Source organism: Battus philenor, unplaced genomic scaffold, assembly GCF_028537555.1.
Source record: "Battus philenor isolate CCGP_79_NKW_IND1 unplaced genomic scaffold, ilBatPhil1.0.hap1 SCAF_21, whole genome shotgun sequence".
Taxonomy (NCBI): Eukaryota; Metazoa; Arthropoda; class Insecta; order Lepidoptera; family Papilionidae; genus Battus; species Battus philenor.
The window spans coordinates 2678925-2694285 of record NW_027181684.1 but is presented as its reverse complement, the minus strand read 5'-3'; the positions used below and the strand labels follow the sequence as shown (position 1 = coordinate 2694285).

The 15361-nt window shown below is 35.4% G+C and overlaps 7 non-coding genes across 7 annotated transcripts; all 7 read right to left on the bottom strand.

The window, feature by feature from the left end:
- Nucleotides 1–11161: 11161 nt before the first annotated feature.
- On the bottom strand, nt 11162–11234 carry TRNAM-CAU (transfer RNA methionine (anticodon CAU)). The gene has a single exon. It is a non-coding gene; the product is annotated as a tRNA-Met (tRNA).
- Nucleotides 11235–11353: 119 nt separating this feature from the next.
- TRNAM-CAU (transfer RNA methionine (anticodon CAU)) lies at nt 11354–11426 on the bottom strand. The gene has a single exon. It is a non-coding gene; the product is annotated as a tRNA-Met (tRNA).
- Nucleotides 11427–11449: 23 nt separating this feature from the next.
- TRNAM-CAU (transfer RNA methionine (anticodon CAU)) lies at nt 11450–11522 on the bottom strand. The gene has a single exon. It is a non-coding gene; the product is annotated as a tRNA-Met (tRNA).
- Nucleotides 11523–11545: 23 nt separating this feature from the next.
- TRNAM-CAU (transfer RNA methionine (anticodon CAU)) lies at nt 11546–11618 on the bottom strand. The gene has a single exon. It is a non-coding gene; the product is annotated as a tRNA-Met (tRNA).
- Nucleotides 11619–11737: 119 nt separating this feature from the next.
- On the bottom strand, nt 11738–11810 carry TRNAM-CAU (transfer RNA methionine (anticodon CAU)). The gene has a single exon. It is a non-coding gene; the product is annotated as a tRNA-Met (tRNA).
- Nucleotides 11811–11929: 119 nt separating this feature from the next.
- TRNAM-CAU (transfer RNA methionine (anticodon CAU)) lies at nt 11930–12002 on the bottom strand. Its single transcript has one exon. It is a non-coding gene; the product is annotated as a tRNA-Met (tRNA).
- Nucleotides 12003–12121: 119 nt separating this feature from the next.
- Nucleotides 12122–12194, bottom strand: TRNAM-CAU (transfer RNA methionine (anticodon CAU)). The gene has a single exon. It is a non-coding gene; the product is annotated as a tRNA-Met (tRNA).
- Between the last annotated feature and the right edge of the window lie 3167 nt (nt 12195–15361).

Below are 15361 nucleotides of genomic sequence, written 5' to 3'. Positions count from 1 at the left end.
TGATAATTACACTTTTGCGCTGTATACGATTTTGAAATAAAAAATCTTTCATAGCTTTACATTCAGTCGCTATTTTGACATATAAAATGTTGCATCATTAGCTTAGCCAATTGATTATCTATAGTACTTTTTAATGTGACGATTATTTATATTAAGTCCCTGGATACGGGCAGAGCAGGGCCGGTAATCGAGGCGATCTTTGGGGAAAACCTATACAGCAGTACACGTCCATCGGCTGAAAAGAAGATGTTTGCGAGTGTTCATCATTGAAGCCGCCATATTTTAATTATTTTTTAAATGTAGGGTACTCTGAAAGGATCGTAGCGAAATAATCACAGTTCCTCTGTGTTTGGCACTAATCGGTGTAACATAACTCCTGAGGATGCCCCGTGAAGGGGTGAAACACGTGGTGAGTAAATTAACGGTGGCGGTTGTGTAATTCGCATTGTTTGCCACATCCGCATTTATCAGCGGGCTGGCGGGCAGTGCATTTTGTTGCACGACTACCACTGCATGTGCGGAAGTGGCTAAATATTGGTCCTTTTCTTACTTAGGATGGACTTCCGCAAGGTAACGCCTTATTCCATTAAATTATCACAGTTGTCAAAATGTTTTCGCTTATCTGTCAATACATCGGTCTACGTATGCGCAAAAAACTAAGGACGCGCGGCGTATGGTTTGTAGGCGGTTGTCAAAACCGCGTCTTATGCCGAAAAATATTATGAAATTTAATAATGGCCAACGGCGCCAAATGACATATGTGTTGTTGTTTGTGAATTTGTATTAAATCTTTAGTGCGGCGATGGAATACGGAATTAAAGACTATGTTATATCAATTTTGAATCAATGTTTCATATTTACAAATCAGTGGTCTAAGGGTTATGTAAAAATTATTTAATTCGCATGGCAAATAATTTCTTACGGCGTGTGTGTGATGTTGTAGGCGGATGACTTTTAAAATAAACTGTCTATCTATCATCCAAGCGTTTTAGTAATTGTGCTCCAGCTTGTTAGGAGTTGTCTCTAACATTGCCTACCGAATCTGTTAACCTCCCCAGGATCATTACAAATACAAAATATAAGTGATAAGACCGTCCATTTTACCCTTTTGTTTAATAATATGAAACTATTTAAATGTATCCTAGCGTGTAAAATAAAGAATGTTAAATAAAATAAAAATGAATGTAGAATGGATTGCATGTTGAGGAGGAAAGTGTGCTTTTAATAAACGGAAAATTCTTTCGTAGTTTTGTTCTTGATAAAGATGCCTCTATGTCCCGTTATGTTGTCTTAATAGAGTAAATTTACACGTTTGCTTAACGAATTACATTTCCATTTCGAAAACACAACAGCCAACCTATTTACGCAGCGGATGACAACATACATTGTGCTACAAAATGCGCCCCAAATGCGTAATGCTCCAGTTTCCCGGCCTGTGCTGTCTTTGTTTTCATTTTCAGTCTGCCGCATAGCAATGTTGGATCGAGACGATGTCTTACGAATACCTATAATGATACGTTTTTATAAAATCACTGAACACTATATTAAGATGCGGGCTTTTATTGAAGCATGTTATTTTATAGATTAGTGTGAGGTAACGTTATGCGTCCTAAGTTTTGCATATATTGACATATTTTGCAATATATTTAGATTTGTACATTTACAAAGTTATATGTATGATCTTAAAATATGAAGAATGATCGTTATTGACTGTTTTTGTTTACCTTTTTATTACTTAAATTATTTAGTTCCTTGTTTATATCATTTAATTATGTTATTAATATTTGTTTAATTGATTATTTATGATTTAAATTATTACTGATGGCGTTGTAAAATTAAATGTATAAATACATAATGGATTGTAGAGGTAGAATGTGTTGTTTAAAGAATTGTTCGTATGAAGTGACAGTGAGTGGATACATCGCTTCTAGAACCTATAACCGTTGGGACCCAAAGGTTCTCGAGTGGTGACCACGAACCGGTAGACGGGGCTTTGGTATGCCTCCTATTAGATGCACCCATTACATTGTTAAGGGCGCGGGCAGTCGCTGTTGTTCCATTACAACATTTTTTTCTCTTATCTATCTATTTTGTTCTCTTACCCTCTATTTATATTCCATTCACACCTCACCTCCATACACCATACCTTTCAATTTTGATTTTTATTATTTTTAATGGAATCAGACGTTACCTTGCGAAAGTCCATCCTAAGTAAGAAAAGGACCAATATTTAGCCAGAGTATCACTCTGTGTTTGGCACTAATCGGTGTAACATAACTCCTGAAGATGCCCCGTGAAGGGGTGAAACACGTGTTGAGTGATTTGGCGGTGGCAGTCGTGTGATTCGCATTGTTTGCCGCATACACATTTATCAGCGGGCTGGCGGGCGGTGCACTTTGTTGCACGACTACTACAGCATGTGCGGAAGTGGCTAAATATTAGTCCTTTTCTTACTTGATTTTTATTGTTTTTTATTATCACATTTTGACTCTACACAATTTTTGACTCTTAAATTTTGTAATTTTATTCTTATTTTTTTTATAATTTTAATTAAGAATTTCTTAACATATCTTAATTCTTATCTGACTTATGTTGCATTTTACTTATTACCTCCTTTATAATTTTTCGGTGATACCGAAGATTTGTTGACACTCTTTGTCTCCAAATAGGGAGGCGATGGTGCTACTTTTCACCCTTCATCCTTACTCTAACTCACGGTCTGTTCTTGCACTTGTAAATACTCTGTCGTATCTTACGAAACTCAAGGGAGGAAATGATGAGGCCCATTCTAGGCTGGGTCTACACGACACTGGGTATATTGTCTATGTGCGAACACTACTGAATTACTAATGCTTTTTGAAAAAAGTTTTTAATGATTTACTTCAAAGAAATTGTAGGAGCTCTAAACTCAATACTTCTATCTGTCTAGAAAAACTCAATTACTAACTTCGAAGGTCGTATTTCGGTTTAAATTAAAGTCTTCGATGAACCAGTTATACTGAATTAATCAGATCTTCATTTATTTAATTTGTTCGAGTACTAATTTATTTTGAGTTTGGTATAAAGTAAGTGATATAAAAATTTGTTTCATCATTTATTCCTTTGTCACCAAGATGTGGCAGAAGGCGTCTACGGTACGTTTCCATCCCGAGCGGTCTTGAGCCTGGCACTTTACTTCGCTCCACGTTATTCCAACTGCCTTCACTTCTGATCGTCCGCCGCTAGGTTTGCTTTGGGCGGCCACGTCTTCGCTTTCCTTCATTCCATTCTAAAGCTTGCCTCGGTATGTGATCAGGGTGCCTTCGAAGCGTGTGGCCTATCCATTTTCACTTGCGGTGTTTGATCTGCTGGTCGATCGGCATCTCACCACAGCGTTTCCAGAGATCTACGTTGGAGACCAGTTCTCAGGCCAGTATATACCAAGAATAGTTGAAATAAAATTTCTGTTTGTTTATATGTAATATTCTTATGGTCGGGGAAAAAAATCTTCTTTTATTAAGACGGTTCCAGTTCAATACTCTATAGTGTGAGTGCTTCAAAAAATCACAGACTTCAGTCAATAGGCACCTATTCGTTTAATTTAACAACCCATAAATAAGGCAGCAATCAAAGGTATGTACCGATTAGATTTCATCATCATGTCCACTGGAGCTAAGAGACGTCCACTGCCAGGTACAAAGACCGGTATTACGCTGTCCGCATTGTCGGTCCATCTAATGGAGAGGTTGGTATCCGCCATTTGAGAATTTTTTGGCCCCAACGTCCGTCTTATATTTGAGTAAACAAATGGATATTTTTTAAGTCTATTTTCTATCAATTTCGCAACAGTACAGAAGCTTGTCATAGAATTTCCGCGCGTTATATAGGGGAAACAGTTGTTATACAAAGGATATTAAAACACTTTATATGAAAGCGCTTTAAGATTATCGTTTTATATGGATATTACAGTTTCTACTTATATTTTAATTTTACTATAAACCGTTTGGATATCTCACGTTTCACTTAAATAGAAATAAAATTTGTTAAAGCAGAACAAAACGGCGAACGGCGGAAAACGGCGGAAGCCGCCAAGCTGCAGTAATTGGAAATGTAAACCCCGGTTTTGTAATGCTTATAATTATAACACTAGAATGTATAAACACATGTAGCAAGCTAAATAGTTTTGTGGATAAGAATTTGAAAATTATAATGAAACAAAGATTTAATAAAAAGAAATTCAATATATTTTAGTGTTGTAAATATCAATGTTCGGTCGTTAGAAAAAATATTGCAGCCAAGTGCGCACTCAATTTTTTTAATGGACTTTTAGACATATTTTAGCAAAAATGTGTGTATATTTACAACCATAATGATAACATTTATTGCACATTGCACACGATGGTAAATTGCACTTCAAGGCCCATGAAGATTTCATAATTTTTTGTGACATTATATTATTTATTTTTTGGATTACGCATATAGTGTCGTTTCAAAGAGGACGTAACGTCGGTAAAGCAGTACTAAGTCGATGAGCATGACTGGCTAGCGCCATCTAGTAGGTTTTTAAAGAAAATGTGATGAAACAGTTTTAGATATTAACTTAATTTCAGAGCCATATGTCGTCGACAGTCGGACGCAGTACAGATTTCTAATAACCGACTGAATGCCTCTTCAAATCGATCTTGTCGGGAGAGGCCTGCGTCGAGCGTCTTTTTATGCTATTTTTGTCGCTACGTAGTTTTCACTCTAGAAACCTATGGACCCGACGGCTATTCGCACGGCCGACTATGCTCGTTACTTTTTTATTATCAGATCTGTTTATTTCATAATATTATAAGAAAAAAAATGTAAAAATAAAAGACAACTGTACAAAGTTTTACTGAAGTAACTAAACTAATAATTATTAATATATTTAATTAAAATACGTAATATATATGCGTATATAAAAGTATGTGACACATAACAGATCAATCATATTGCTACTTTACTTAAATACATAAATGAATGTATAGAATAAATATTGTAAAAGGGTAAAAAAGAAATCAAAACAGTGACAAATAATTAAACATCACAAATCTTTTATTAGAGCCAAACACAGAGTGGCACTAATCGGTGTAACATAACTCCTGAAGATGCCCCGTGGTGGGGTGAAACACGTGTTGAGTGATTTAACGGTGGTAGTTGTGTAATTCGCATTGTTTGCCGTATAAGCATTTATCAGCGGACTGGCGGGCGGTGCACTTTGTTGCACGACTACTACTGCATGTGCGGAAGTGGCTAAATATTGATCCTTTTCTTACTTAAGATGGATTTTCGCAAGGTAACGCCTGATTCCATTAAAAGATGTACTTCTTTTTGACAAAGATTTAATCTATATTGCAAATCATTGTGCAGACGGGTGGCATGTACAGTAAATGACTTTCAAGACTTTTAAAGAATCTTGTCATATATAATAAGAAGGCTGTAATAATAAAAATATATACAGAGAATAATAAAGTTATTATTGCATTATTATTTTAAACAATCCGTCGCCGTCATCAATCTTCACATATCAGCGTTACAGCACCGCAAATCTCCACGCCATAAACACGGGGTTTTTTCGCCCAACCGAAGCGTCTACCGGGAGAAATTCTCCGCACTTACACGAAAAAAAATTGCTGTCGTAACAAAGCCTTATTCTCTCGTAAATCTTACGCCGTCACTGATATCAGCCGAGAAACGGCAAATTGATGACACACGTGTGAATACAAAATGAGTTCTTATGAAAATTTTAAACGTAGAAGATTATTAGAAGAATTGTTTACCAGTAATTGATGATATCCTTTTGAGTTTTTTTTTAAATGACCCCCGCTATTAGAGGCCTTCCGTACCCCTAACTTATTTATGCGTTAGAGAGTTCTATTTCTTTTTAATAATTTTTTCACTAATGTTTTTATTTTTGCGCTCTTCTTCTATGCATCTTAAGATCTTTCATTCTCTCCTTACATTCTACATTTCACCTGTCTTGCCCTTTCATTCCATTTTCCCTCTTTTCCGATGCCTTTCATCCATCACCTCGTTTCTCAGTTTTTACAATTTTTTTTTTATTTTTTTCATAATTTATTTATATACTTATTATTTTGTTTACACTATTTTTATCAGCGGGACAGTTGGCCAACTCTTCCAAGGCAGAGTCGCAATATATACAAAATTACTTCAATTTCAAAAATGAGCCCAAATGCAAATACAACGATAGCATTGATGGCGGCGTCCGAATTCAATTCCTCGTTCGAATTTTAATTTGATCGCGTATCAATTATTTTATGTAAAGTATTTATTAGTAGCAAACAATACGAAACATTTTTGAAGTCACGAAGAGTCTACCAACTGTTTTGATTATAAATGCATGTTAACCGAAAAGTATAGACGAAATATCTAATAGATTCAGGCGTTACTTTGCGGAAGTCCATCCTAAGTAAGAAAAGGACTAATATATAGCTACTTCCGCTATGTAGCAGTAGTCGTGCAATAAAGTGCACCGCCAGCCCGCTGATAAATGCGCATGCGACAAACAATGCGAATTACACAACCACCACCGTTAAATCACTCAACACGTGTTTCACTCCTCCACGGGGCATCTTCAGGAGTAATGTTACACCGATGAGTGTTAAACACCGAGTCGTTTGTGTGACCGCATCTTTTATTAATCAGCAATGGGAGGAAATATAACAAAATAATTTAGATAATAACTAAAAAATTAAACAAATAAAATAGTGGCGGTCTTATCGCTCGAAGGAATCTCTAGCAGGCAACTTGGTTTGAGATGAGAGACGTAAAGGAGAGGGCAGTTTAGGGTGTACATAAATATATATGAATATACTACACATTTTAGAGTATAACTTGTATACATACATAAACATACATACTAAGATATTTACAAATATATATATATTAAACATGATAAAGATATTAATAGATAACAAATATATATATCCTATTATAGAGGCCAAGGAAGCGATCTTTCACCATATTTTTAAAAGCTGGAATTGATTTAACGCGCCTTATTACTTCTGATAATTTATTTCTACATTCTTTCCACAATCTGTCATAAATATAGAAGAATAAACAGGCGTAGTTAATTTCTTTCAAGTAATTCAAGTTCTCTGATGATCTTAGTCTTATACACGTTAAAGTCACGTAAATAAAGTAAGTCACGTAAAAAAGAAATCTAGTTTTAAGGTAAGAGGAAGTCTTTGTACTAAGGTTCACAACATTATTAGATTTTTACGTTTCCAATAAATAATTTTGGAAGAAATTAAAAAGATCATTGTAAATTATTGAATAAAAGCTTGAATAAAGCACTGGCCCTTAGATTTGGCAAAGATTTTAGATTAAAAGGTTGTGTGGGTCTCTGCGTAGGTTGAACTATAAAAGAACGCGATAAAAATAGTATCAGAGGCTCTTTGAATTACGCCGCATTTCTAATTTTCTCCTAAGCAATGAACGCGAAATTTAATCTACTAATTTTACTCGATTTTTACATTTTTCTTTATCTTATTAATGATCTTTTGTATTACATTTAAATTAATATTTTTCTTTTATCAAATTTCTCGGTATGAGATCAAAGTCAAAATTTATTATCAGGGCGTTAAAATATTAAGAATACAATTGAAAAAAAACCACTCCTATGAGAATCAACATTTAATTCCTAGGGGTAAAGCAGTGACGTCATCAAAACTGGACCTATTACTTAGCTTAAATAAAAATTAAAACTTATACTGCTAATACAACTATTTCCATACTAGGACTTAGTCTAAATGAAATAACTAGGAATAAATTCATAGTATAGAAAAATAACGAGTGTATGTGGTGTATGTAGAAGGGAGAGATATAACAACGCCATCTATCATCAATCTGTGGATTTAAAAATGCCAAGACCGAACTTCACCTCATTTATAGAACAGGTTTCTAAAGCAGTCTTGATAGAATAATTTGAAATTTTGTAAGTAAGAGAACGGAATCTGGTCGGTGAAATTACATGAAAATGGATTATGGAAAAGTCTACATAAACCTTCATGGGTAGTCAAGCCCGTCAAAGCCTCTTTTTCTACAATGCGTTTGACCTGCACGGCATCAATGATGTGCTGAGAAGTTATTTATCTTATTTACATACACATTTATCTACACCATAGATAATAACTATAATAAAAAAGAAACAATTCCTATAAAGGTACTAGAGGCGGTCTTCGATGTATTATTTTTTATACGTGTTTTTACGTTTACTATGTGTAAGGAATACAATATCGAATGAGAACTAAATTGCTATTAAACTGACATTTCTAAAATATACGGAGTTGTTAATATTTTATTATATATTAAATATGATTTACCCCAAATAAAACATTGTAGACTAAACACAGCTCTGATTCATTATTTTTGTCGTTTAAAAATTTGTTTTTTATACGATGTCCTTCTTCGAAAGATAATTCAATACAAATTTGTATGGAACTCACTAATCCACGATACACATGGTGATTGATGTAACAGTTTTAAAGGGAAATATAAGCAATCATCCTGTATAATTATCTAAATGTAACGGGAGATGTCTTGTAATTTAGATATCATTTTATTTTAAACCCGTATCGATTGTTTTCTAAGGTGCAATGACATTTGTTAAGTTTTGAATGTTAAAGTTATAGCAAAGTGAAATCGTTTCAAGTTTAATATATTTAAATGTAATTTATTCAAAGTGCTAAACTCAAAAAGAAATTCCGTTAAATGTTACCAATTCACGAAAAGAAGCCATTACGCCTGTTGTAAGAAACAATCCATTTAACTTTAATGGAATGTCTCCGTTGAATTTTACTTTGAGATACTTTATTAAATTAGCGAATAAAGAACTCAATTGCAGATGGCCAATTCGACTTTACAGTTTTTTATATCGACCAACGATTAGCATTCCTAACACGACTTTTATTATTACGTCTATATACCGCATATATTTTCTTTTGTTTTACAAAATTTTTCGCACCTTTTTCCTTGATTCCTGAAATGGTTACTTACAGTGATTATTTACTATTTGTAGTTTCAGCCCAAAGACGCCTCGGCTGGTTTTATCATAGTCGACACGCTAGGCAGGCGAGTTAGCGGTCAATGTGTGATATTACAGTACGCAGAGGACCCAGCCATCCATCACCTGGAAAATTTGTAAGCGGCGAAAGTCTCATATAATTAATATACAAAGAGTGAATTATATAAGATTGTGTATGTAATCGAACCCGCCACCTATGATCGCAAGTTTCAGTCCTTACCGTTGTGATATCAGTGCTCAATTATTACTATCATTACATATCTATTTTTAAACAAATTATTATTGAACTGTGTTTCCTTGTAGAACTAGATTATAAAATCTAGGTCAGCTGTTATATCTTGGTATGTACATAGAACTGTTTTATCATATTTTCTTTAAAAACCTACTAGATGGCGCTAACCAGTGAGCCGCATAGAATTAGTACTGATTTACCGACGTTTTGTGCGCTTTATAACCACTTGGTATGCGAGTAATACGTGCGCCTAGAATTTATAATTCTATATCACGAAAATTATGTTTCTGTCCTTCTGGATCTTGAAGAGCAGCCTACAATCGTCTACAGTATGGTCCCTAAAAACTAAAGTCGTGTAATACTAACAATGTAGCATGTATATTGTTGATTTAAAAAGGTTAAAGTTTGTATACCTCTTTTAAATAAACTGTATAAAGTTGTCACATTGAAATTCTATACTAATACGTTAGACTAATAATTTCTGAAATAAAATATGTTTACAGGGACAGATGGTAAACGATAATTTATTTTAATATATAGTTATACAAATTTTGAAATCTATTTATCGAATTACATTATTATTACTTTATTTATTATTTCTGGGAACACTGATTTTTGTAAAGGATTTACCATTCATTAGATAACAGCTAATGAGTATACATTTACCCTTTTAAATATATTACACCTTTTGTGTGTTATATATTTAAAAGTATGTATTTGAAGTTGTTCTGCTAGCCGATCTAGGCTTTGTGCAGCTTCATCGAAATTGGGCCCGTGGAAACAGAGGTCCACGGACTAAAAAAATTTCACTGGGGATCGTACCCCAGTTAAAACGAATAATATAGTTTTCCGCGTGTGTACGTACACACGCGGAAAACTATACCCGTGTCGCTGTATAGTAAATGAGGTGTAGTGTATGAAAGACGAAGCGAGGACTACTCGGCGGTTGAGAGATACACGGGCCTCTCCGGACCGACCTCGCTCGAACGCGGGTTAGGCGGATGCGGCCGCCGAGTCATGTGTATGAAAGTGGTGCATGATATGTGCATCGAAACCGCCGGGGCTTGATGTGAGGTGCATATCCTGACGTTGGAACGGGGATGCGGAATTATTTAAACTCCGTTTTAATTGCATTCTAGCCGTTAAACTTAACGGCTAGAATGCAAACCACGTCGAGGACAACCTTGGCAAAATAGAGAACCGAAAAGGCTTTGAGCTCCTCGGCCCTCTCGGGGGGTCCTCTTTGCCTGCCGAGGGGCATTGATTTTATTTTGGGTTTTCTTTGGGGTTTCGAGGGCTGCGGAGCGGTATCACATCTAAAATAAATCACCTTGTATGGGAGCAGTAAATAAGGAATAAAATTTGGTATATCAGCGAGCGAAACCGCAGCTGTAGTTAAGGGTTGTTTCAGATTGTTCTTATCATATTATTATAATGGGTTGCCATCAATATAATCACGCCGGCGTGTCGGTTAAATGCCATTACTCAGGGTTATAAATCAATCTTTGACACTAACAGAGTGCGGGTAGATAATATTGTAATGGGTGGTAATTGGGATATAAATTTGTCACGTTCAAGAATTTCTTCCGGTGTTACCCTAATATACGTTATAATCAATAAAACATTACTTTGATCATAAAAAAATACAGGATGATCGGTTACATATTTAAAGGGATGGTGAATATAAAGCTCATTTCTCATAATTTTTTTTTCTTTTGAAATACGAAAAAAAAAAACAAAATGGAAACAATAATTAATTTTAATTGGAGGTAATTCGAATTTGATCATGAGGTGTTTGAATTTACGAAACCATTATTTTTTTTTCGATAGAATATAGTCGTACTGTGCCACCGAGGCTTGTTCGCTGGCGACAAAAACATTGCCCCGGGTGAGGATCGAACTCACGACCTTAAGATTATGAGACTTACGCGCTGCCTACTGCGCCACCGAGGCTTGTTCGCTGTCGACAAAAACATTGCCCCGGGTGAGGACCGAACTCACGACCTTAAGATTATGAGACTTACGCGTTGCCTACTGCGCCACCGAGGCTTGTTCGCTGACGTCAAAAACATTGCCCCGGGTGAGGATCGAACTCACGACCTTAAGATTATGAGACTTACGCGCTGCCTACTGCGCCACCGAGGCTTGTTCGCTGACGACAAAAACATTGCCCCGGGTGAGGATCGAACTCACGACCTTAAGATTATGAGACTTACGCGCTGCCTACTGCGCCACCGAGGCTTGTTCGCTGACGACAAAAACATTGCCCCGGGTGAGGATCGAACTCACGACCTTAAGATTATGAGACTTACGCGCTGCCTACTGCGCCACCGAGGCTTGTTCGCTGACGACAAAAACATTGCCCCGGGTGAGGATCGAACTCGCGACCTTAAGATTATGAGACTTACGCGCTGCCTACTGCGCCACCGAGGCTTGTTCGCTGACGACAAAAACATTGCCCCGGGTGAGGATCGAACTCACGACCTTAAGATTATGAGACTTACGCGCTGCCTACTGCGCCACCGAGGCCTGTTCGCTGACGACAAAAACATTGCCCCGGGTGAGGATCGAACTCGCGACCTTAAGATTATGAGACTTACGCGCTGCCTACTGCGCCACCGAGGCTTGTTCGCTGACGACAAAAACATTGCCCCGGGTGAGGATCGAACTCACGACCTTAAGATTATGAGACTTACGCGCTGCCTACTGCGCCACCGAGGCCTGTTCGCTGACGACAAAAACATTGCTCCGGGTGAGGATCGAACTCGCGACCTTAAGATTATGAGACTTACGCGCTGCCTACTGCGCCACCGAGGCTTGTTCGCTGACGACAAAAACATTGCCCCGGGTGAGGATCGAACTCACGACCTTAAGATTATGAGACTTACGCGCTGCCTACTGCGCCACCGAGGCTTGTTCGCTGACGACAAAACTAACAAACTACTAAACTAATAAACTAACCTAACCTAAGCTTGTTTATTGATGGTAAAAATAATGCACAGGGTGAGGAGTAATGCTTGTAATAATTAGTATTTACACGATCACCATTCATAGTTGCATGGTTTTTTATTACTCACATTTGAATAACAATAAAGGTATATAGAATAGCAAAAATTCCACTTTTTGAAAAGGACACTTTGAACACTTTGAAACACTCGCGAGACATGAGTAGAAAATCATGATTAATAATATATTTCTTTGATAAACACAAGATAAACAAAATGAAAACTGTAAGTGGTACTCTATACGAACCCAGGTACTAGGGAGGTATAAAAACACATAGACAAAGTTTATTGATATATCCGATGCCATCTTAGCTACTCAGCGCCGGCAAGAGACTCCGTCTATGTTTATTCTAGACAATCTATTTGTGTTTGTATAAAACTGACGTTTTCCTGCCTTACTAAAGTAAATCTCACAAAGTAAACGTCTTTGTGGAATGTACTTTTTAAATTCAATCACAACGTAACAGTAAATTGTGATGACGTTTTTAATAAAACGTTCAAATTTTCATACTGCAATAATTAAATAAAATTTGTTTACTTATAACTAGTTGACCATGAGATATGTAATGTAGTTTAATTTTATTAACTGCATAAAAATCATTTACTTATTTAACATTTATTTTTATATTCTTCACGCGGTTAATTAATAAAATAAGAATGCATACGTTTTTGTAAAAACGCCAGTGAACACGATAATGTAGTATACATATTTATCTGTTCCCCATTTGCTTCACATGGACCGCACTGCTTTTATGTGGGGACATTCTTTGTAATTTTTAATATGTCAAAAACATTCCGACCAAAATGTATGCTTATAAGCGTTATAGTATGAAAAAATGCATTGTTAATGAACGACAGAAACACTCTTGCGCGTATGTAGATAACATACATTTTCATAATGAAGGAAACAGAAACGAATGATCTTTATATATATATATATATGTAAATATACATGTGTGTGTGTGTAAATACACAAAGGTTCATGTATATTTTTATAAATTACAGAAATAAAATTAAAATAATGCACATTAATCTGACAAACAATATAAAGATTATCAAAAATACAAATTTGTCAGTATACTATGAACTTCGTGCATTTGACTATTTGATATGAAGTTCGCGCGGTTCACATTTCGCTCAACACTGACGTTTAACAGTGGTTGTAGTCAGTATGTATTGATCACGAAATTGGATTATTTATTTTAGTTAGTTAACATTCTTTCATAAGAATAATAAAGAAAAAGGATTATATAATGGCAGGTTTTATTACATGAAGGAATTTCTTTCTTTCTTCGTATATATATGTCACTACGATACGATACATAGTATGAATAAATATTGTTGTTATTATAAATTAAATATAGATCGTTGTTGAAATATTGTTGTTATTAAAAGTAACGTCGGATTAACAAGTTGATTTTGTTCATTATAATCTTCTTCTTTTCAGCCAATGAGAAGCTTTGCTATGACTCCCAGACATTATCTATGTCGTCAGCACAACTAGCGGGTGGCCTGTCTACACCAACTAATGGATTGTGATAGCTATTCAAGAACCTTTCGGCCCCATCGGTGGCACGAGCTGTGCGCCCATTGTCACTTCAGACAGGCAATTCTTAGAGCTACGTCGGTGATCTTGATTCTTCTGAAAAAGAATTTATAAAATTCGAATTACTACGATTCGAATTAAAATTAATGGTTATGTACTATTTGTCCATACATTGCATGTAACAAATTTCACAGTTATTTTGTGACTTTATACAGGCCGTTTGAAATTAGATGTAATTTTAAAATCTTTTTTGCTGTCAAATTAGCTGTACATTCACACCTTTATAGTTTTTCCACCTATTAGCAATCACCATATAGATTGTTAATTAAAAATTAATACGTTTTGGAATATCATACTAAAATAAAAAACTACGTAACATGTGTTGATCAAGTGGAAGTCGAATATCAAAATATATTTCAGCATAATTTCTTTATTCATTTAGTTTCGATTTTAAGTTTGAGCTGCGGCCACTAGGCGGTATATGCGTCGTGGTAGACCCCTTTCTAGTCTTAGTCGTGTAACCAGTGACCTGATGATGGTATTTCAGAAGTTCTTTATGTGTTACAAATATTGATGTTACAGGAGCCTTTTCTGTACAAAACCCTTCACAGTAAAGCCTTTGCAATTGTTATTTACATTATCATATGTCGTATTAGAGTGACAACAAAAAAATGTTTTTAAAATACGCAACGTGATTTCTGTCACAGACAAATGTATGTTTTAAGTCTATGTTTACATTGGGTCGTTTCATTGTACGTTCCCCTCCTGCGCAGAGAAGGGCGGAACCCTACTCCGCGACATGTCTTTTACAAATATAAGCGAAAAAAATTGGTGTGCTCAGTTTGTTTACCATGGGAAGATAACAGGGTGTGGTAAAACATTCAGCTGTTTTTAATTTCATGTATGATTTTTTTACAAGTTTTTATTTAATCATTTTTACGCCGGAGTATATTGTATGATACAGTTACCATTTCTACGGAACCTAATGCAAGATAATACATACTTATATTTATTTCTAATGATAATTTACCGCACTATTTTTCGTATATTTATTAATATTCATAAGAACATAGATAAGATAACCTTTTTTATGTATACGATTATTGAGCAGTGTTAGCGGTACAGCAATAAGCCATCTTAGGTTGCGGGTTCGATTTTGTTTTTATTTTTCCTTTTATTTTTTATTAATGGTCCCCGCTATTGGGGACCTCTCGTTCCCCTATCTCGTGTGGGACAGGGATTTTTTATTTCTAATAATTTATTCATATAATTTTTTATTATTATCATTCTCCTCTTTCATATAATTATATTATCTGTCGTACTGTTCCTTTCATTCTACAATTTTCCCAATTTTCCCAGTCTTTCTCTTTCATTCCATTAGCCATACATCCATCCTCAACCACTACATTCTAGGTTTCCTTACTATTTTATTTTGTAACATTACATTTATTGTTCAAACATTTAACACATATTTTCTTTATAATTATCATATTATGTTATACTGTTTTTTGCACTATTTTTGGTACTAC